The following is a 22,478-nucleotide window of genomic DNA, read 5'->3' as shown; positions in this document are numbered from 1 at the left end:
AAGCCAGTGAGCCGTATATGCAGAATACGCCAAAACTGTATCTTTTTGTCGGACTGAGATATTATCAAATCATATCGTACAACAGCACCATCGAAAGAAAAAGTTTCTAACCAAAGATCATTTGAATAGAAGATTCTAATCAAAGAACAATAAAATTAAAACCATGGCTAGGATATTAGGAAAACAAATTTGCTTTACGTTTGAAATTGGACTAACTGGTATCTGGCATGGTCACATGTAATCTGTGCAGTAAGGTTTGCGCCACTTAAGAAGCCAATTCCAAAGTTAGTCGTTCACCGAATACTTGTAATGGTTGTACTGAGCTACTTCTCCGAAGACAGTATGCTGAAATATTGTGTAACTCACTAGGTATTCACCTCAGAAGTACTGCATGGGTAAAGTATGGGTTAACTTGTTAACTACTGTATGGGATTCAAAGAAACAAATGGAGACGCATGGTAACTGATGACTAAGGTGAAAGATTTCGCCGTCTTCGAAGTATGGGGTACTAATAGTAGTTCTAAAACGGTACAGGACAATCCCTTGTGCCGTGCGTGTTTAGGAAAGCATGGACGGCGTACCTGTAAATCTCAAGCTAATTGCACATTTGAAGGCTGTCAACAACGCCATCATCAGCTGCTCCATTCTCAAACGCAAAAACATCAACTTTCAGCAGACAGAATTGCATGCTTTTCCGGGCGTATCTACAATGATCGATTTCTCTTTATCGATTTTCTCTTTGGTTAATAACTTGGCCCGCAAACCATTTTCTATTGTTTTTGTTGTTTCAGATGCTAGCCCTAGTCGTCCTTCATCGAAATACACCGAGAGATTATCCGAATATTGGTCTGCTTTTGCGGAATACTCCGAAGAGAAAATCGATGAAGAGAAATCGATCATTGTAGATACGCCTGTATGATACTAAACGCGAGAAGTCTAATTGCTACACTGAACTAACGCGAGGATCAACTAGCTGGGACTGGGGTGTGAATTTCAACTTCCATATTTGCGAGTGTCAAGGGGATCGTACCTCGAACTAGGAACTACATGACCTGGTCAAATGCCACTGTTCATTAGAAATCGTTGGCGTATCGGCTGACGTAATGGAGACGACAATGCGGACTGCTCAAGGTTTTGAATCAAATTGACTAAAGAACCAGAGATGTGTTAAAGAGTGCAGCGTCAGATCAGCAAATGCTTAACAAGCGAATATGTCCACGAAGCGATATCTGAAAAGCTGAAGAACATCCACCCAGGGCAAAGTTTGGTATCTGCCTCTAGTAGCAGTAAGGAATCTAAAGAAGCCAGGCAAAATAAGACTTTTCTGGGATGAAGCGGCAGAGGTAGAAGGCATCTCGCTGAATACCATGCTGCTGAAGAAACATGATCTTATTGATCACTCTTGCAGCGGTGTTTTGTGATCCAGGATTCATGGCGCAGCCAAGTCAATTGGAACGAACAGCTGAACGAAGTTACCCGTAGTCGTTAAAGGTGAAACATCAAGAAATCGCATTGCAATTTTACTTCAGAGGCACAAATCTGATGAATGAAGTATCGAACCAAGCCGCACTTGTTTATCCTGGAGGCAGCTTTTGCAAATCGAGCGCATTTGTTTACGAATTTTCAAGATTGGTGCTCTTGAAAACGTGAGCAGGGGTCCAAGTCGGCCATTGTGGCTGCCATATTTGTACTCTTTGATGTTTCTCCTTGAGGAAGGTGGAATGCCCCACTGGAAATAGATATTAAGATATGACTTTCCTGTGTGACAGTAGATTTAATGTTATGATACCGGTCGGTCAGCAACGACCCACAACGCATCAAGCAATCAAAGTAGGCATAGCACTTCAGCCATCCGCGTCGTCGTCACCGTCTCAACAACGTCAAAGTGCAAAAGACACAAGACATTCCGAAAGCTCCCGCTTGCTCGCAACGAATCGAAAGCGCACATTTGGCGATCCTGCCGGATTAAATAATTAGCGAACCTAGTTTAATTAGATGTGGGCAAGCGGGGGCATTGGAAAAGAAGTGAATGTGAAATTGTGAATAATTTTCATCCAAAATTTTAGTGCAAACAGTTGAGTGAGTGTGTTTTTTCCCTAATCTAACCATACTTCTTGGGAGTTCCGGAAGGTAGGATGAACTGAAGGGTATGCGACCTACGGAATTTGGTGAGTCATTTGTTTTCTTATCTTGATTTTAAGCCTCGAATCGACCGCTGAGGAGTGCTGCCGCCATAGGTGAATTCGAATGTTCCCCTATTGTAGAGGCGCTGAGTGAGATAAAAAGAAAATCGTTTGTTTACATATAAGATCATTTTTTCGTTCTCAAAATTTACTGTTATTTTGTACCAGTAGTTGGCATTTTTCATTGGCAATGGCTTTAATACCACCATTCTCGATGCCTACGCCGACAGACACCGGATTCGTCAGCTAACAAAAAAATCCGGAAGATTGCCCGCCGGAGGCATAGCAAGAGCTCCTGAAATTATTCACATAAAATTGTTCTTAAGTACCTACCGGATCTAAGCGCACCTGAAAGAGAATTAAATGTTCTTTTCAAAAAAGTGCTCATTTGGTTTTCTGCGATGCCGAATTCAATATGAAAAGTGATAAAAGTGCACTTTGCCTGCTGCGCCATGGCACTTTTTTTTTTGCGGAGTCACTCTTTCCATAGGAATCTTCTACCTGCCACCACAGAAAAGAGTGATCGTTTGCTTCCGAAAAATAAGCCCATCACGATTACGTTTCCTGAATAGTGGAACTGAATCCAAACCCGAATGACTTCCATTCAGTTAAAGAGTCCTTTAACTAAATTAACAATAATAGTGGAATTGAATGCAAAACTAATATAATACAACCGAAGGAATCAATATTTCTACCATTCCTATCTTAAAAGTTTGCCGGTTGGGGCTTGTAAGTAGGCAAATGAAAAAAAAATCCTCCTTCAGATTATGGTGATTGAAGCACAAAAAAAATGGAAACGGCATCGGCTCGATAGTTTCAATACCGGTGTAGAGAGGTTCAACGATATGTTTTTATTTGCCCTTGACTGCCAATTGTCGTGCATCGTTATTTGATAATCTTTTAAGAACTTTGTGTTATTGGCTTTACAATCTGTAGTAAGAAATAGCAGAAAAAAGTTCAAAATATGGATTGAAACTGTTTAAGGCAGATCCACAATTTGATGCGCTTCAAAGGCTAACTAGATGAAAGTTTCATCAAACTGTACCAACAATCAATCTATATTTAATGAGCTGTGTAGATACTTAATAATTCCGTAGAAAATGTTGAAGTTTTCGGCACTTCTAATAACAAGGGGCAAAGTGTTTGGAAGGGATTATTGTTGTTTGCCTTGTTGATTACTAGAACTCTCAGTGGACGACAGTGAGTAAATGAAACAAGAAAGAACCCCAAAGACGAACCAGGTATAGCTCTTTTGTTTTATGAATAATAAGCGCAATATTGCACAAAAAAACCTTATACCAAAAACATGGTGTCTTACCAAATGTAGTTTGGAGCGTGGTCTTGAGTTTATATGTTTTATATTGTTTCACACCAAAAGACAGGTAAAAAAAAAAAATTTTTGAACGTAAAAAAAAATCGAAGGCATTGTAAAAAAAAATATGTTTAAAATAACTATGTGCATTTTATTGGTTTGCTAGATTATGAAAAAAATAGAAGATTCTTATATTTGGAAAATTAATTGGCTTCTTTAGCGATGTTGAGATAATCCCGTATGCTGAATCTAAACTCCAAACTGGCCGAAACTTCAAATTTGAGTGGTTTGTTGAATCACCCCTAGGCGGATTTTGTAGGCGCAGCTGTCAAGCAGTTGCCCAGCTGTCAAATATGAAATTGATTTAGGTATCAGAATAAAATTCCAAAGAAAATGGAAAAAATCATAGTGGCTCAGAAAAAAAAAGATGCTCTTTCGTATAATTTTTTAACCGTTATGTGTCCGGCAAACTTTTTGCTTTTTTCTACACCGTGTATTTTAAATAGGTGCTGGGTACCCGGGTACCCTGCCGGCCACATAAGGGTTAAGAATCAATATTTTTTTTCAAAATTTTAAAATCTAATTGGAATTTCAGCAAGTTACAAGTTCTGGGCTTCACAAAAAAGGAATGAACAAGCTGGTTTTCAAACAGCTTTACTCTTATAATGCCGGAACAAATCTCATTTTCTTCTTTTGTCACTTTGCTCGTTGACTCATCAAGGGGGTGGATAATAAAAAAATAAATGTATTTGCTGAAAAATTACCCAAATAATTAGGCAAAATTGTAAAACTCATCGGATTTGTTAGGAAATTTTCTCGACTACTTTAATTTCAGTACGAAATTTTTAAACTTTTGTATAATTTATTTTTGTCCCCCCTCAAAATTTCGAATTCCGACCAAAATTTTCCGAGGGGGGGGGGTGACATTAGAGAAAATCGAAATTTGTGTCAGCCTAATTGCCTCTTGGCAACAAAAAAAAAACAGTCCACAGCGTGTCCGGATCACCGCACCCTTGTGTTTGTTTCTCGGCGACAAAAAAAAAAAACAGTCCATAGCGCGTCCGGATGACCGCATCCTTGTAATTGTCTTTTGGCGACAAAAAAAATAGTCCACAGCGTGTCCGGATGACCGCACCCTTGTATTTGTCTCATGGCGACAAAAAAAATAGTCCACAGCGCGTCCGGATGACCGCACCCTTGTATTTGTCTCATGGCGACAAACAATAGTCCACAGCGCGTCCGGATGACCGCACCATCGTAATTGTCTTTTGGCGACAAAAAAAAAATAGTCCACAGCGTGTCCGGATGACCGCACCCTTGTATTTGTCTCATGGCGACAAAAAAAATTGTCCACAGCGCGTCCGGATGACCGCACCATTGTATTTGTCTCATGGCGACAAAAAAAAAAAGAGTCCACAGCGCGTCCGGATGACCGCAGCCTTGTAATTGTCATTTGACGACAATTAAAAAAAAGTCCACAGCGCGTCCGGATGACCGCACCTTAGAAAATGTGTCTTGGCGACAATATAAAAAAAAATGTACACAGCGCGTCCGGATGACCGCAACCCAGAGCTTGTCACTAGTTCTGTATCGAAAAGAAGCAAAAAAATGTTCATAGCGCGTCACGATTTCGTGTCATTACAGTGATGACAGTGATAAGTATGACAGTAATAATGATAAACCAAGGGCTGAAAGTCTCTTTAATAAAGACAAATCAATCAATCAATCAATAATGATAAGTGGTATCCCAGGTAAACTAAGAGCAACCGTAATGGTGGCTACTATTCGAATAATCTGCCCAGTGCTAACATTTTGACTTAACCACCCTTTTCTACACCGGCAGCAATCAAACTAGTCGCCTTGTATCGTATCTGGAGGGCTGTCGTATTCCCACAGCATTTTTAGCAGCGCAACTGTCGCGCTGTTAGATTTGGTATTTGGTCGACCATCCATAACGCTACTACTGTGCATCTAGCAGCGACAGAAAAAAAATGACTGTAATGATAGAGGGCTGTCAAATGAGGTATAGACAGGGGACTAATTTGATCTCCTTCTTTTCTTGTCACGCACAAAAAAAAATATTCTGCTGTGTTGAGATATAGACTGTCAAGCACGAGGCTTATGCCGGTTTGTGATGATGTTTGGCTGGCTACGGAAATATCGTATTGGTGAGATAGGGAAACAATTTCCTTGACAATAGAAGCGCACCGTTAAAGGTGCTGTAAGCATTTGTATAAGCCGTACAGCAAACCTTATTAAGCATTTGAACCTTGATTTGAAGTGCTGGCTGCCCTACATAAGCAGTTTGCATATCTGCCTTGAATTAGCATAAGCTGTGCTGCTTAAAATATTTCGGCTGTTAATTAACATTTCAACTGATTCAGGTGTTTTCGATTGGGAGCATTCAGAATGCGTTTTAACTGCTCTTCAAATGATAAGAGCAAATAGTATGGAAGATATGTTGTGTTTAAGCGCGTGCTTTCTCTCTCTAACTGGATCTACGCCTCTGAAAAAACGTGTACACTTGAGTATTATTTCAATACCTAACAATTTACTGAACCTCATATGGGATTACAATAAATGAGTTAGTGGTTATCATATTTCCAACCACGAGGAGAATTTCATATTGCTGATTTGTTTACTTACTAGCACAAGTCAAACTGCTAAGTCTGTCTATAAACGTAACGGGAACAACAAATTGTATTTGAGAGGTCATGAGGATCAAGTCACACTGATGGCACTTAAAACTTTACAATATATCAAGAATTTCTGTGTTCTCAAGATAAATGTATTCTAGACCTTTAAGAGAGTTCTATCAAAAACTCTTCCACGTTAGTATTACATTTCACGTTGTAGCGTGAAGAAAGAATTTGGGCATTTTTTTTTCTTTATTCTTATTCTTGAGAAGAGGGTGGATGTGTGACAGTAGATTTAATGTTATGATACCGGTCGGTCAGCAACGACCCACAACGCATCAAGCAATCAAAGTAGGCATAGCACTTCAGCCATCCGCGTCGTCGTCACCGTCTCAACAACGTCAAAGTGCAAAAGACACAAGACATTCCGAAAGCTCCCGCTTGCTCGCAACGAATCGAAAGCGCACATTTCCCAGCCATATTCTCCTGGCTTTTCCTCCACCGAAATTGCATCGGTGAGCCTGCTGCCGCCTACTTTTGAAAAGTGATCCATCCAGTGACATCAAATCCCGCTGGTTTCGAGGGCCGAGTTTCATATATCTTTCGGAAGCAGGGTTGCCGAAGAAATCGTCATTGGCTCTATTCATAGCGGACAAAGAGCTTCGACAATGTTTTATTCCTCAAGAAGGGTTTGGTGGCTCCATCGAGGAAGCAATTCAATGGGAAAACTTCTCCAAACGGAAATGCCTTCTGAATGCGATTGATTATGCACACCGCTTTACAAAAATTGCCATCGTCGGCAGAGCCGTAGCGTGGTCTCATGGCGCCCTTGGCAAGCATTCAGATTGGCGCCCCACGACAATTGGCTTCTTTAGTGGTGTTGAGATGACTCCTAAATCTGCATGTCAAACTGAGCCGAAATCCAAATTTTCATGAATTTTGGTGCCCAGGAACCTATTTAAAAATCAATTTGAAGATTGAATGGGAGCGATTTGTCCAATCACCCCTTGTCGCAGTTTGTACTGGACGGAGCTGTCAAACAGTTGCCCAGCTGTCAAAAGGTGATTTCAAAAAATCTTTTTGAAATTGGTTTTACAGTAAAACCTCCATGAGTCGATATTGAAGGGACCATCGACTCAAGGAAATATCGAGTAGTGGATCGAAAATCCTTTGGGAAGCTTTTTTGGGGGACCATCATAGTAACCCAGAAATTATTTTTCAGTATGGAGAAAATTACCTCCATGAGTCGATATCGAGTCAAGGAACATCGACTCATGGAAGTTCGACTGTATATACCAAAATAAAGTTCTAAAAACCCAAAACACCATAGTGGCTCAGAAAAAGATGCTCTTTCTTTAAAAGTTGGATTTTGGTGTTCCAAAGAAACAGATTTTCCCAGAATTTTTCGTTTTTTTAGAGTTTTTGCAGTTGTGTATTTCTTTAGTATTTTGAAACGACCTTTTTAATTTTGAATTTATCTATATTGTTATTTAATTTTTAATTTGCTTAACCACATAAAATGGCTTCCTCTGAAGTTCAATCAAAATGTTTCCCAGAAAAAAGTGAATTTTCAGTAATTATTGGACGCACCATGGACATGGAAGAATGCCGGGAAAAATTCCTGTAGAACTCTCTTTATAAGTTTTTGTTGGAATCTCCAGAAGAATTCCTGCTGGAATCACTGAATGAACTTCTGAAACTCTGGAGGAGTTCCTGCAGGAATATTCGGAGGAATACCTGATGAAAACCCGGGAAACATTTCAGCAAGATTCCAGGAAATCCTAAAACAGTTTGTGAAGAATTGCCTGTAAGAATTTGTGGAGACCCACTGGAAATATTTTTGAAAGAATTTTTGAAGTACTTAATTCCTGATAAAAAAAATCTTAAGGATTCTCTGGAGAATATTCTGAAAATCTCCTGAAGGTTTTACGAAGAAACCCATGGAGGAATTTCTAAAGAAATCCATGTAAGGCTTTAAAAAAAACTTTTGGAGAAATTTTGGATGAAATCAATGGCGAATTTTCTAACAGAATACCTGAGGAAATTTATGAAAAAAAAATCCAAGTTCATGATTTTCTGGAGGAGTTCATGGGAAAAACTCATGGTTTTATAGAGGACCTCCAGCAGAAATTTATGTAGAAATCTTTAGTGAACATGGAATAATTTTGGAAGAAATCAATGATAGATTTTCTAAGCGATATGAGAGATTTCTTCTCAGACGCATTTCTGAAAAATTCCTGGGTGGTATTTCTAAAGGAATCTGTAAAGGGTTTTCTATAGTAAAAAAGGAAAAAATGTGAAATAGAAGGAAAAAGGAGAAACAGAAGCTTAAACCCCCAGAAAATTTATAAAATCTGTGGAGAAATTCCTAAAGGTATCTTGAAGGAAATTTCCAAATTTATCCACGAAAGATTTTTTGAAAGATTTTTTAAGGAAACTATGGAAGTTTATCTAATAAAATCCTTAGAAAAATATTAGAAGAAAACCTATAACCAATTTCTGAATAAAATACTAGATAACTTCTGAATGTCTCCCTAGTATCCTAGAGTTCCTATAGGTATACTTCGAAAAATTTCGAGAGGAATCTTCAGAAGAATTTTTGATTTTCTGTAAGAATTTCTGGAGGAATGGTTTGGGAATTTTTGAAAGAAATCCCTGGAAGAAATTCTGAATAAATTTTTGAAAGATTTTCTGAAGATAACCTAGCAAGAAATTGCGAAGAAATATTTATAATCTATAAAATAAAATAGCATCATTCTATTTCTTCTAGCCTTAGGCCTTTTCGGCGCCCCTCTGAGGCTGGCGCCCTTGGCGGGGGCCAACCTGGCCAACCGCACGCTACGGCTCTGATCGTCGGGTCATAGGATAGAAAAAATATTGATTATCAAAGGAAGGCAGAGCTCCACAGGACGGAAAATAGTGCTTCATGTATTGTACAGGTTGCAGCTAGCCTAAATGAAATGGTGATTCTGTCACAGAGTATCGGAAATTCGAAGAAACTCATCGAGAATACCAGCCGATCTACAAGCTATCTCCTTTCAGCGACGACCGGGGAGTAATGCGCATGGATAGCCGTATTGGATCACTGAATTACCCGCGGATATCGACTTTCAAGGAAGCAACAATTATATTTTAACCATTCGCAATCCAATGACGTAACAGTAAAATGGAATGGTAACTTCCTTGAAAGTCGATATTCGTGGCTCATTGAGTGCTCAGGTTTACCCCACTGATCAACTACACCCCTGTTTACGGTACCTTCATTTCAAGATGGCTCCTCTACCCGACGCGCGTCTCGTCGCTACAGTTCGATCGTTTTCGTACGTGTGGCTAGATTTTGTACAAGTTCACCTGAAAGTTGGTCGCAGTTTCGTTATGACTCATATAACCATCATACAGTCATCAGCAATCATCAATTATTCAAAAGCAGTTTTCTTCCTCTAAGTCACAAAACCATTATTAAAAATTATTTCACTGTTATCCGGATGGTGACCAGAGTGCAGTGATAAATTTTTACTAACATTGGTTGAGATTTCAGCGAGAAAACTGCTTTTCAGTTTTTTTTATGATGGTTTGTTTCCTCTTAACCGTTGGATCGCACTATTTCCAATGCTAGACTATCAGAGTGGTCCATCTGGAAGTTGTCCATACTTTATCCACGAATTCGTGTAAAATGGCAATTCGCCGATTGAAGTATATTCTGATAACGGCCTTTATGTTCAGGGCGCCATGCAGGAAAACTCCGTGAAGAAATTGAAATCATCGCAAAAGCTGAATCGGTGGTGTACTCCAGACCCTTACCGTTCATCCCACTGGATAATTCGGTTCAAGAAGCCTTAACGCCGAGCCAATTCCTCTTATAGAGTTCTAGTGGGGTGGTACAACAGGAGTTAGCCAAACCGCTGAAGGTAGCTCCAACAAATAGTAACACAGAAGTATCAGCGGAACCAAAAGTAGTTAGGTATCGATAACCAATCGGTACTCAAAGCCCACTGGAACTCTGTGGGAAAATAATAGGTTTCGGAAACCGTGCAATGACTGACAGACGAAAACGTCAAGGCAGAGAGAGGAGTGAGATGAAAGTGGTCTATTCTTTTGCATGTGATGAGTGCGAAGCGAGTTTGCTAATTTATGTATGTAATTTAGGCCAGAACAAATCTCATTTTCTTCTTTTGGGAGGGGGGACAAATAAATGTATTTGATGAAAAATTACCCAAACAATTACGCAAAATCGTCAAACTCATCGGATTTGTTAATACCATTTTTCGACAACTCTAATTTCACTTTAAAATTTTCAAATTTCTTAAGTTATTTATTTGTGTCCCCCCTCAAAATGTCTAACTCCGACAAAAAATTTCCGAGGGGGGGGGGGGGTACATAACAGAAAATCGAAATTTGTGTCAGCCTTATTTGCTGGTATTAATACATTTCAATATTTAAAATTTTCTTGTAGCAGCCTGCATTGAAGTGAATGGCTAAGTGGACCCACGAAGGTTCGTACAGAATTCCAAACCCTATAATTCTGTTATCATTAGTGATACATATAGAGTAAACCGATCATCACCTTATTGAATACAGGTATTAAGTATTTCATGGGCTAGATTGGAACTAAAAAGGACCTAAAGAAACTAGGAATTCGACAAACTAAACCCGGGTGCGATTCTCTCCGAAACATCGACCTCATCAATGCTATCTATATTAAATGTAATTTATACACACGCTCGTTTTTTTTTATTTTAAGTAAAAGCGCTTAAGTAACATAAATAAGGAAATTGTACCGATTTTAAGCTCAATGAACAGAAACATTCGGAGCCTAATCATCTGTTTTCAGAATGTATAGTATGAATAATGAAAATTAGAGTATTTGATAATTGTGCTCATTCTGCGAATATTTTTTTTTTCTTTAGGCCGATGCAAATATTTAATTTGTTTTATGTCACCCCCCCCCCCCCACTTCAAAAATCCCGAAATTTTGAAGGGGCGAAAAACAAAGCAACAATTTTTCAATGGTTGAACAATATTTTTTCAACAGTTGATGTAATTTTTAATTTTTCAATAGTTTTTTTTTTCGTTTTTATTTTTTTGTTCCTTATTATTTTTTGTCCCCCCCCCCTCGTACCCGATGAGAGGTTTCGGACATAAAAGAAATATAATATTTGCATCGGCCTTATTAAAAAAAACCCAGATTAATCCACCTAGTGGTGATAGTGCCTTTCTCGTCGAATATGTAATCATGAACTTTCCATCGACGTTAGCCAAAATGTTCCTGAATCCTGAGAACACTTTATACAGAAAAAAAAAATTAACGAAGCCATCATCGATTTGGGAAACTTATTGATGGTACATATTCCGATGTTATGTTCAACAGCAAAACAGAGCTGAACAATATCAGACCTCTCAGTTGGCTGCTTGACCACCTTAACCTTAATCGTGCATTAGGGTCATTATGACCCCATTCCATGCACTACGGCAGCGGAGTGAGCGTCAGCACATACATGAAGAAGGTTAACTTTATGCATTCATGCACGATTTTGGTTCACTTCTATTTGATCGTTCATCAGATTATCAAAAACGCCGCTATGGTTTACCACTTCCGGCGGGTTACTCGTCTCGTCACCAGTTCTGGAACACTACCGGTTCTTCCAAATATGATCTGAGATTATTTGCTGGCTACCCGGGTAGACGAGAATATCTAAATCATATCTCAAATCGAACATTTTTTGTTGTCATAGCTCGATGTGATTTGGATGAGTTATTCAAAGATCTAATGAATATCGCACGAATAGCTGAAAGTGATATGATATCAGTTGTTGTTCTTGTCGAAATAACTGAAAATTTCTACATAAGACCAAGTTTAGCTCGTCTGCATTAAATGGAACACATACACACATAGATATGGCTCAATGTTAATGAAATGCCATGTGCCCCTTTCTGAGCTGTGGAAACGAAGAACAGCATGCTATTATTCCCATGTTATTTACAACAGCGAGCCACAGTTGAGTGGTAAGAATCGCCGCCTGAAAATCCTAAGGTCGCAGGTTCAGTGCTGGATGCTGGCATTTTTTTATTTTTTTTTTCTAGAAAAAAGTGACAAATCTTGTCTGTTTTGATCTTAAAATATCTTAACGAGCTATTATTGAGTAGTTTACCATATTGGATTTTGCTATTATTTCTGATCTTTTACCTCTAATATCAATCAAATAAATATCAGTTTTTGCTCTTCAGTAATTCAATCAATAATAACTGAATATGCTATTAGATTAGATTTTTCCACCTACTCGGGTAACCGTTTATCATGTTACTGAATAAGTCATTGTTATGTCACATATAATGGTTCTATTTTACGTTTGATCATTTCTGGCGGAAAAAGCCTAAAAAGCCGTGATTTGAGGTATCGCAGGCATGGGTTTGGTTTCACTTCCAGCACGGAACCGGTAACGGTAGTGAGTTTCTTAAATAGTCTGAGCCTATTTGCTTGCTTACGTTTATTAGGTTATCAAAAAATCCGCGCTTTGCTGTGTCGCATGCATGGGTTTGATTCAATTTTATATTTAGCCGCTTTTGGAGAGATACCCGAAACTAGTTTCGGCACTACGGGCAGTCCCTAATGTGGTCTAAGCCTTCTTCTTTGATAACTGGTCATCAAGTTGTCGGAAAAGCCGTGATTTGATGTGCCGCATGCATAAGTTTGGTTCACTTTTATATACGACCACTTCCGGGGGGACATTCGGAACAGGTTCCGGAACACTACCAGTTCAGATATGGTCTGAGACTGTTTTCTTGCTAACTGTTTATCAGGTTATCGAAATTGCCGCGATTTGATGTGTTGCATGCATACTTTCGGATCACTTTTATATTTGACCACTTCCATCGGGGCATTCGGAACCGCTTCCGGAACACTACCGGTTCAGATATGGTCTGCGTCTATTTTCTTGCCAGCTTTCATTAGGTTATCAAAAAATCCGCGCTTTGATATGTCGCATGCATGGGTTTGGTTCACTTTTATAATTGACCACTTCCGGCAGAACACCCGGATCCGGTTCCGGAACACTACCGGATCAGACATGGCCTGAGACTGTTTTCTTACCTACTGTTTATCAAGTTATCAAAAATGCCGCAGTTTGATGTATCGCATGCATAAGTTTGGTTCACTTTTATATACGACCACTTCCGGCGGGACATCCGGAACAGGTTCCGGAACTACCGGTTCAGATATGGTCTGAAACTGTTTTTTTGCAAACTGTTCATCAGGTTATCGAAATTGCCGCGATTTGATGTGTCGCATGCATGGATTTGGTTCACTTTTATATTTGGCCATTTCCGGCGGGACACCCGAAACCGGTTCCGGAATACTACCGGTTCAGATATGGTCTGAGACTGTTTTATTGCTAACTGTTTATCAGGTAATCGAAAATGCCGCAGTTTGATGTGTCGCATGTATGTGTTTGTTTCATTTTATGTATGGCCCCTTCCAAGGGTACTGGTCCGGAACACCTAAATGGCCATAACTCCGGAACGGCTGGACCGATCCGAACCATTTTCAATAGGAAACAATGGGACCAGATTCCGCGTCGAATGAACCGTTGGTCATTAAAATCGGTTGAGGTTTACTGCCAAAAAGTGATGTGAGTTTTTTTGTACACATACACACATACATACACACACACATACACACACACATACACACACACAGACATCACCTCAATTCGTCGAGCTGAGATGATTGGTATATGTGACTCGACCCTCCGGGCCTTCTATCAAAAAGTCATTTTTGGAGTGAACACTGAACATATAGCCTTTCCAGTACACTTAGTGTACGAGAAAGGCAAAAACATTCGGAGAGTCACTTCATTCGAGTCGAGATATACAACTCCGACTTGTGTTGGCACTCCATTCGCAAAATAATCACTCATGAGTGGTACTCATACCTATTTCGTTTAGATTCCAATACTAGTCCACATCAGATCAGTAACCAAGCGAAAAGTTCAGAAAAGTTCCACAATATAAAAACTTATGGAGACGCTTGGTAATTTGAAATTCTGATTAGATCCAACAGCAGAAATGTTCTTTCCTACGGGTTCAAAGAATGAATCATGTTACGAATCTAAACCAAAACAACATCGGTCTTCCATTAACCTCATCTCAAGCTCATTGACCCCGTGGCTCTAGGTGCCAATCCGTTTCAAAAACAATTTGTGTCAAATTTTTAGAAATGCGCAAAAAGCAACGATCACATTCGCAAGGTGGCATCCACCAGACAAATTGTACAGATCATCGATCAACACTCGGGTCGGCTGTTGGTGAGCAATGTTTGTCTTCTTAACAGACAATTAGCCATTATGATGGGTAATTTCATTCTCACTTTGCACTGCAAATGCTCCACACCTTGCCAGACATTTATGACAAATAAATTTCATCAAGATTAATTGCCCGTACGAATCTGGCTGACGTTGCAACAATATGCGATCTTGAGATGCATGCAAGATTGTTGGCGCTCTCACTACATTTCGGATGGTTTTCGTCGTTTTTGTTTTGGTTTACTGATTTATCACCTTCGTCAAGGAAATCAAATTCTCTTTTGAGGAAGGGTTTAGCAAAAATTGTTTGTTGATATAGTTGTAGATTAGCTTAAAGCCATCTGTGCATTGTGGAGAGCCAGGGGCCATCTAGTCTAAAAGTCCCGGGAACCATCTTCGCTAGCGATGAAAATCCAAGCAGCTAGCTGGTGGCCCCTAGGCACATTCCCGCCCAGGCCAGGGCACAGGTCACTCCGGGGGAGGAAATTACACAAAAAGATCACAGCTGCTGCAAAACGGCGGGCGGCCGCCGCGGGATTTATCTCGCCCCCGTTGTGATCGTACCAAGTTCGGTCGCGGTCGTAGTTGACCGAGAGAGGCAGTACAGGAAAAAATACGAGCAAATAAAATTTCGTTCACCAGCATACAGATAATACCCCCGGCGACAGATGGGGAGGGGCCTAGAGGATGACGGAAGAGCTGGTCCAACTATTTTTGCGAACGTCTTCGAAACAATCGCTCTCAAGTAAATATTCACGTTTTCTGTGCTATGTATGTTGAAATTTGTAAATACTTTCTTACAATAACCGTTTGTCGTCGATCCACTCTAGACCGAGCGAACCAGAGAGCGCTAAGTCAAGGAAATGTGACCAAAGTCAGTCTGCCACTTTCGCCTCGTCCGGCGTTGGTGCACACGCCGGTGATAAAGTTAAAGTCTTCATCCCATGCTCTGAGATACGAAATATAGTCAACATCGACATGCCTGCGTTTTTCGACGAATGAGGGGGGAGATTCTCAGCTTCATCAAACGGAACGTGACGTGTGTCTATTTTTCCCCGGCACGCATCGTGGCTTGTCACACTCGTGACGTGGTCTGTGACGTACGATCATGGCCATTTCACACCAGAAGACAGGGGAAGATCATCTCACCGAAGGACGCCACGTTGGGAAATTCCGTTCAGGCTTCGTGAGCAATAACTCTTTCTCCTACTTCTTTGTATTCGCCAGTTGTGTCTACAAACACAAAATTTGTTATTCTCGTGTTTTCACAAAATAAATTCATTTGAAACCCATTTTTGGCTCTTTAAGTACACGGAAAAAAATCCATTCCCCTCATCATGAATAAAAAATCATGTTCTTATGATGTCTGCCTGGTCATAGTCATAATATTACTTACCTTACCGATCAGGCTAAGGCCGGGGTGGCCTCTGCTGTACATAGTAACCGTCTCCATTCCACTCGGTCCATGGCTGTTTGTCTCCAGTTCCGCACTCTGCGTAGGGTCCGCAGATCGTCCTCCACGTGGTCGACCCACCTAGTTCGCTGCGCACCACGTCTTCTTGTACCGGTCGCATGACTCTCGAGAACCATTTTAGTCGGGTTGCTATCCAACATCCTGATGACGTGACCCGTCCACCGTAGCCTCCCGATTTTCGCGGTATGGACGATGGTTGGTTCTCTTAGCAGCTGATGCAGCTCGTGGTTCATTCGCCTTCTCCAAGTCCCGTCTTCCAGCTGCACTCCGCCGTAGATGGTACGCAACACCTTCCGTTCGAAAACTCCAAGGGCGCGTTGGTCGTCTGCACGTAGGGTCCACGTTTCGTGCCCATAGAGGACGACCGGTCTAATTAGCGTTTTGTAGATAGTTAACTTCATGTTACGGCGAACTTTATTCGATCGTAGAGTTCTGCGGAGTCCAAAAAAAGAACGATTTCCTGCCACAATGCGCCTCTGAATTTCTCTGCTGGTGTCGTTGTCGGCGGTCACCAGTGAGCCCAAGTACACGAATTCTTCAACCGCTTCGATTTCATCACCGTCGATATAAATTCGGGGTGGCGGGCCCGGAGATCCCTCCCTGGAGCCCTTTGCCTTAATGTACTTTGTCTTCATGTACTTTGTCTTTGACACATTAATGACTAATCTGATTCGCCTGACTTCACTCTTTAGTCGGATGTACGTTTCCGCCATCGTCTCAAATTTACGAACAATAATATCAATATCATCAGCGAAACCAAGCAGCTGAACGGACTTCGTGAAAATCGTCCCACTCGTGTTTATCTCCGCTCTCCTTATTACACCTTCTAACGCAATGTTGAGCAGCAAGCACGAAAGACCATCACCTTGCCGTAGCCCTCTGCGAGATTCGAAGGGACTCGAGAGTGTCCCTGATACTCGAACTACGCACAACACTCGATCCATCGTCGCCTTGATCAATCGTATCTGTTTATCCGGGAATCCGTATTCGTGCATAATCTGCCATAGCTGTTCTCGATCGATTGTATCATACGCCGATTTGGAATCGATGAACAAGTGATGTGTGGGCACGTTCTATTCACGGCATTTCTGCAACACCTGGCGGATGGCGAACATCTGGTCCGTTGTAGCGCGTTCACTCATGAATCCAGCCTGATATTGCTCCACGAAATCTCTTGCAATCGGTGATAGACGGCGGCATAAAATTTGAGAGTGTACCTTGTAGGCAGCGCTCAGTAGTGTGATCGCGCGATAGTTCCCGCAATTCAACTTGTCGCCCTTTTTAGAGATGGGACACACGGTACCTTCCATCCACTCCTCCGGTAATACTTCCTCCTCCCAAATCTTGGAAATGACCCAGTGTTGTAGTGCTCTCACCAGTGCTTCTCCACCGTGTTTTAGTAACTCGCTTGGTAGTTGATCTGCTCCATCGGCTTTGTTGTTTCTCAACCGGCTAACCTCCTCCTCAATCTCTTGGAGGTCAGGGGTCGGAAGTCTTTTGTCCTGTGCACATACTCCTAGATCTGTTACCACGCCACCTTCGGTACTTGCAGCGTCGCCATTGAGGTGCTCATCGTAATGCTGCCGCCACCTCTCGACCACCTCACGCTCGCTGGTGAGAATATTCCCGTGATTATCTCGGCACATGTCGGCTTGTGGCACGAAGCCTCTGCGCGAGCGGTTCAGCTTCTCGTAGAAATTTCGTTTGTCCTTAGCGCGGTACAGGTCTTCCATCGCTTCGCGATCTCGTTCTTCCTGCTGGCGTTTCTTCATCCGGAAGACTGAGTTCTGCCTGTTCCGCGCCTGTCTGTAACGTGCCTCATTCGCTCTCGTACGGTGTTGCAGCATTCTCGCCAAGTCATAATATCATGGTTATGATTCATAATATCATGAATGAGTTGACCATAATTATGAATAGAAACAAGCATTTTTATAAATTATATTCATGGTCGCTTCCTAGCGTTGCGCTTATCTACCATATCTGCCATATATAATTCGCACGGTCGTCCAGCACAGACATGTGGAAAAAGTTGAAGCTATTATTTTTGCAAAGTTTTTATTTGGTTAGAGTAATAAATGTGCATGTATTAGGAAACTGAACAACATCAAAACAATGTGCTCATAAGGTTCGGCAGTTTGTTGGGAGTTGATTGACAAAAAGTAAACAGTGCCCAGTTTGCGTTTTCGTTGTGCCATCCGTCGTAGTTTCGAGTTTATGTACGGAGGGTGAAGAAAAGTGGAAGTCGCGCGCGCTAGTTTTCGGCAATTCTCTCTATTTTTCCGGATTATCCTCCGTTCAACGAATTCGGAGACTCAGCAAGTAGTGTGAACTAGTGAACATTCGATATGGTTTGGAGGGCATCCTTAGCCTATTGGATGTAGCAGACAAAGAAAAAAAATAGATTACCAGCTAAATATGATTACCCGGTGACTTCGATCATTGTTGTTCTCTTTTATATTTGAACATGACCTATCTTCACTAACAAGAGGCCAACTATAAAGTGCTGCTTGTTCATTGAAAAAAAGGATGATGGATAGGTCCCAAAACCATAGAAATAGGCTATCATATCACGTATTTCATTTACTTATAATTTTAGCATGCATCGTTCTATTAATCTAATTAAAAGCATTTGGAACCGACGACGACGGAATCATAAAAGTAATACTTAATTTCATGAATTCTATGCATGGCTCCTTCCCCCTCAACCATAGTTTTATGAATTTGATCGTGAAGCATTTAGGTATGGCGACGAAACCTAATTTTTTTGATTCCATGAATTCTATAAATGGTTCTACCTCACCAAACCATAATTTTATGAATCTGGTGGTAAAGCATCAGGATCTGCATCCTGGTTTATGAAAATTATTCTTGGCTTCATGAATGCTTCTCGTGATCCCAGCTTATTTAATCATGGCTTCATGATTATATTTTCCATTTCTGGTAGTCGAAAGCCAAAAAAATAACGGGTGCAAAGCGTTATGGTGAAATCAATCATATAATCTTAAATTATAATCATGGTGTTTATTTATAACATAAAATCATAAAAATATCGGGAAATTATGAGTCATATTCATGACCTTGGGAATGGATTTTTTTCCGTGTAGCGTTACGTAATAAATTAATGCTGCCTTATGTTAACTTTTCCAAAACCGGCATGCTTTTAACTGATCGGGTTTTTGAGATACAGAAGTTTGAGAGTTTTTGCAGTGGCGTCGCGTAGTGGTTAAATTGCGAACTAAAGCCCTCGTTGCCAGCTTAGTCTACATGACGCTGAACAATCTTGCCGAAAACTAAAACACCTATCTTCTAACTAGTTGGGATCGACAATTAGGTAGGGTAAAGAATTACTTCGTCATTTGCGCTAATTCCTGTCTCATCAGACGGAAAATAGTTAATCATTAAAGATATTCCCAATGCCTCATTAGATGGAAGAAAAAAGATGCATACTATCGATAACCGGCACGGTAAAGGCTGGGTATGCTGCGCAATTCAGATCCCATTGTGATCCACTAGCCTCTGCCCAGCAACTCCTATCCCTACCTCCACGCGGTACCGGCCGGAAACTATGAGCAACCTTAGGGAAGATCGGGTAACCAACCCCGGTGCGAACTTTGGTCGTAGGCTGACAGGGAAGGGGGGGTTTGCTTCGGCAAACCTGAGCGTCTGTTCTCCAGGAGGAGTGGCTCACAACAGCGTCTGATCCCCATGTTAGGGGCGGCTGATAAACGTCTGAGTTCCATGGAAGGACTCTAAGCTCAACTGTGCACTATAATCCTCCGGAAAGTAGGGAGTTGGTGTCAGACCCTACGAGCTAGCCGTAAAAAAAAACATTGTAACGGAGAATCAGCAACAGAATAATACGAACCGAGACCAACGGCAACGACCCCAGCGAACAAAAAGGACTTGCGATTGAAAACTCGGTACGCGAATCTACCGATCACCACAGATCACCACAGTCTAGATCACCACAGCAGACGGAATCTCAAATCGACCACGTTCTGATTGACGGACGGAACTTCTCCGACATTATAGACGTCAGGACCTATCGAGGCGCCAACATCGACTCCGACCACTATCTGGTGATGGTCAAACTGCGCCCAAAACTCTCCGTCATCAACAATATACGGTACCGGCGACCGCCACGGTACAACTTAGAGCAACTGAAACAACCGGATGTTGCCTCAGCATACGCGCAGAATCTCGAGGCCGAGTTGCCAGACGAGGACGAGCTCGATGAGGCCCCTCTAGAGGACTGCTGGAATACAGTGAAAGTAGCCATCAATGACGCAGCCGAGAGCACCATCGGATACGAGGAACAGAATCGACGGAACGAATTGTTCGACGAAGAGTGCAGAACGGTTTTGGAGGAGAAGAACGCAGCGAGGGCGGTAATGCTGCAGCAAGGGACCCGACAGAACGTGGAACGTTACAAACAGAAGCGGAAACAGCAGACCCGCCTCTTTCGGGAGAAAAAGCGCCGCCTGGAAGAAGCGGAGTGAGAAGAAATGGAACTGCTGTGCCGTTCCCAAGAAACACGGAAGTTCTATCAGATGCTCAACGCATCCCGCAACGACTTCGTGCCGCGAGCCGAAATATGCAGGGATAAAGACGGAGGCCTCTTGACGGACGGACGTGAGGTGATCGAAAGGTGTAAGCAGCACGTCGATCAGCACCTGAATGGCGTGGAGAACGTAGGCACGGGAGACCACGACAACGGAGGAAACGACGACGCCAGTGCAGCGGAGGACGGAAATGAGCCAACTCCCGCGCTGAGGGAAGTTAAGGATGCCATTCACCAGCTCAAAACTAACAAAGCAGCTGGTAAGGATGGTATCACAGCTGAACTCATTAAGATGGGCCCAGAAAAGTTGGCCACCTGTCTGCATCGGCTGATAGTCTGGATCTGGGAAACCGAACAGCTACCGGAGGAGTGGAAGGAAGGGGTAATCTGCCCCATTCACAAGAAAGGCGACCATTTGGAATGTGAGAACTTCAGGGTGATCGCTATTTTGAATGCTGCTTACAAAGTGCTATCGCAGATCATCTTCCGTCGTCTGTCACCTAAAACGAATGAGTTCGTGGGAAGTTATCAAGCCGGCTTCATCGACGGCCGGTCGACAACAAACCAGATCTTCAGCGTACGGCAAATCCTCCAGAAATGCCGTGAATACCAGGTCCCAACGCATCACCTGTTCATCGACTTCAAAGCGGTATACGACAGTATCGACCGCGAAGAGCTATGGAGAATCATGGACGAAAACTGCTTTCCTGGGAAGCTGGCTAGACTGATTGAAGCAACGATGAACGGTGTGCAAAACTGCGTAAGAGTTTCGGGTGAACTATCCAGTGCATTCGAATCTCGCCGGGGGCTGCGACAAAGTGACAGACTCTCATGCCTACTTTTCAACATCGCTCTGGAAAGTGTGATGCGACGCGCCGGGCTCAACAGCCGGGGTACGAAAATCCGGTCAATCTGTGTGCTTTGCGGACGACATGGACACTATCGCCAGAACATTTGGAACGGTGGCAGAGCTGTACGTACACCCTTCTGAAACGCGGAGCAGCAAAGATCGGACTGGTGGTGAATGCCTCAAAAACAAAGTACATGTTGGTAGGCGGAACCGAACATGACTAAGGACGATCTTTGGCCCTGTGCAGGAGTGTATGTCGGAGAAGGATGAATCATGAGCTCGCTGTACTTTACGGCGAACCCAGCATCCTGCAGGTTGGCACAGCTGGAAGGATACGGTGGACAGGGCATGTACTAAGAAGGCCGAAAAACAATCAGAGCATGATGGGCGGACCAGGTGGAGCATGACTTGGTGAGCATTGGGCCTGACCGAGGATGGAGAGCGGCAGCCACAAACCGAGTATAGTAGCGTACTTTTGTTGAGTATGTTTTATTTTAAATTTGATGTTGAAAAATTTAATAATATTAATGGTGAAGCGTTGAATTTGGCCAGTACTGCACCTCCTTATCTCTAAAAGTTTGCTTGGTTTATGAACGGCCCCTTATTTAAAACATTAACTCTTTTACAAATGCATCATTCGCCCTTCCCCATTCGCTATGCGAGCTAATTAGACAGTTTTCACGGTACAGTTATCTTCTTCCTGTCAGTCTGCCTTTGTCTGCATTTTTGGCACACACTACGATTGCCAACAACGTGAAATATGTTCACACGCTGCCCCCCATCACACAAAAGAATGCCACCCTAAGAAAAATCCCAGTCGAGTCAGTCGGTGTGAAAAACGTGATTGTTTATTTGCTCCCGGGATCCCCGACAACAATCTTTTGATCCGCTCTGCTTCTAATCCGCGCAAAACAGCACCGCCGAACGGATTCGTTCTGCGTGACAACGCGCTGCGAGACGCGAAATCCACGCTAATGATGTTCAACAACAACAAGTTACACTGCCATATGCCAAGCCAACCACGATGACAACAATATCGCATCCGTGCCAAGGCGGAAAATAAATCAAACACTTATTGCTGATGGATGTGGTTGGTTGGGCGCCGCCACTGACTGAATCGAACTGCGGATCGACGTCGTTATTTTTCTTTTTCGGACGGATACAT

This window comes from Aedes albopictus, chromosome 3 (genome assembly GCF_035046485.1).
Source record: "Aedes albopictus strain Foshan chromosome 3, AalbF5, whole genome shotgun sequence".
Lineage (NCBI taxonomy): Eukaryota > Metazoa > Arthropoda > Insecta > Diptera > Culicidae > Aedes > Aedes albopictus.
Note: the sequence above shows the minus strand (reverse complement) of the source record.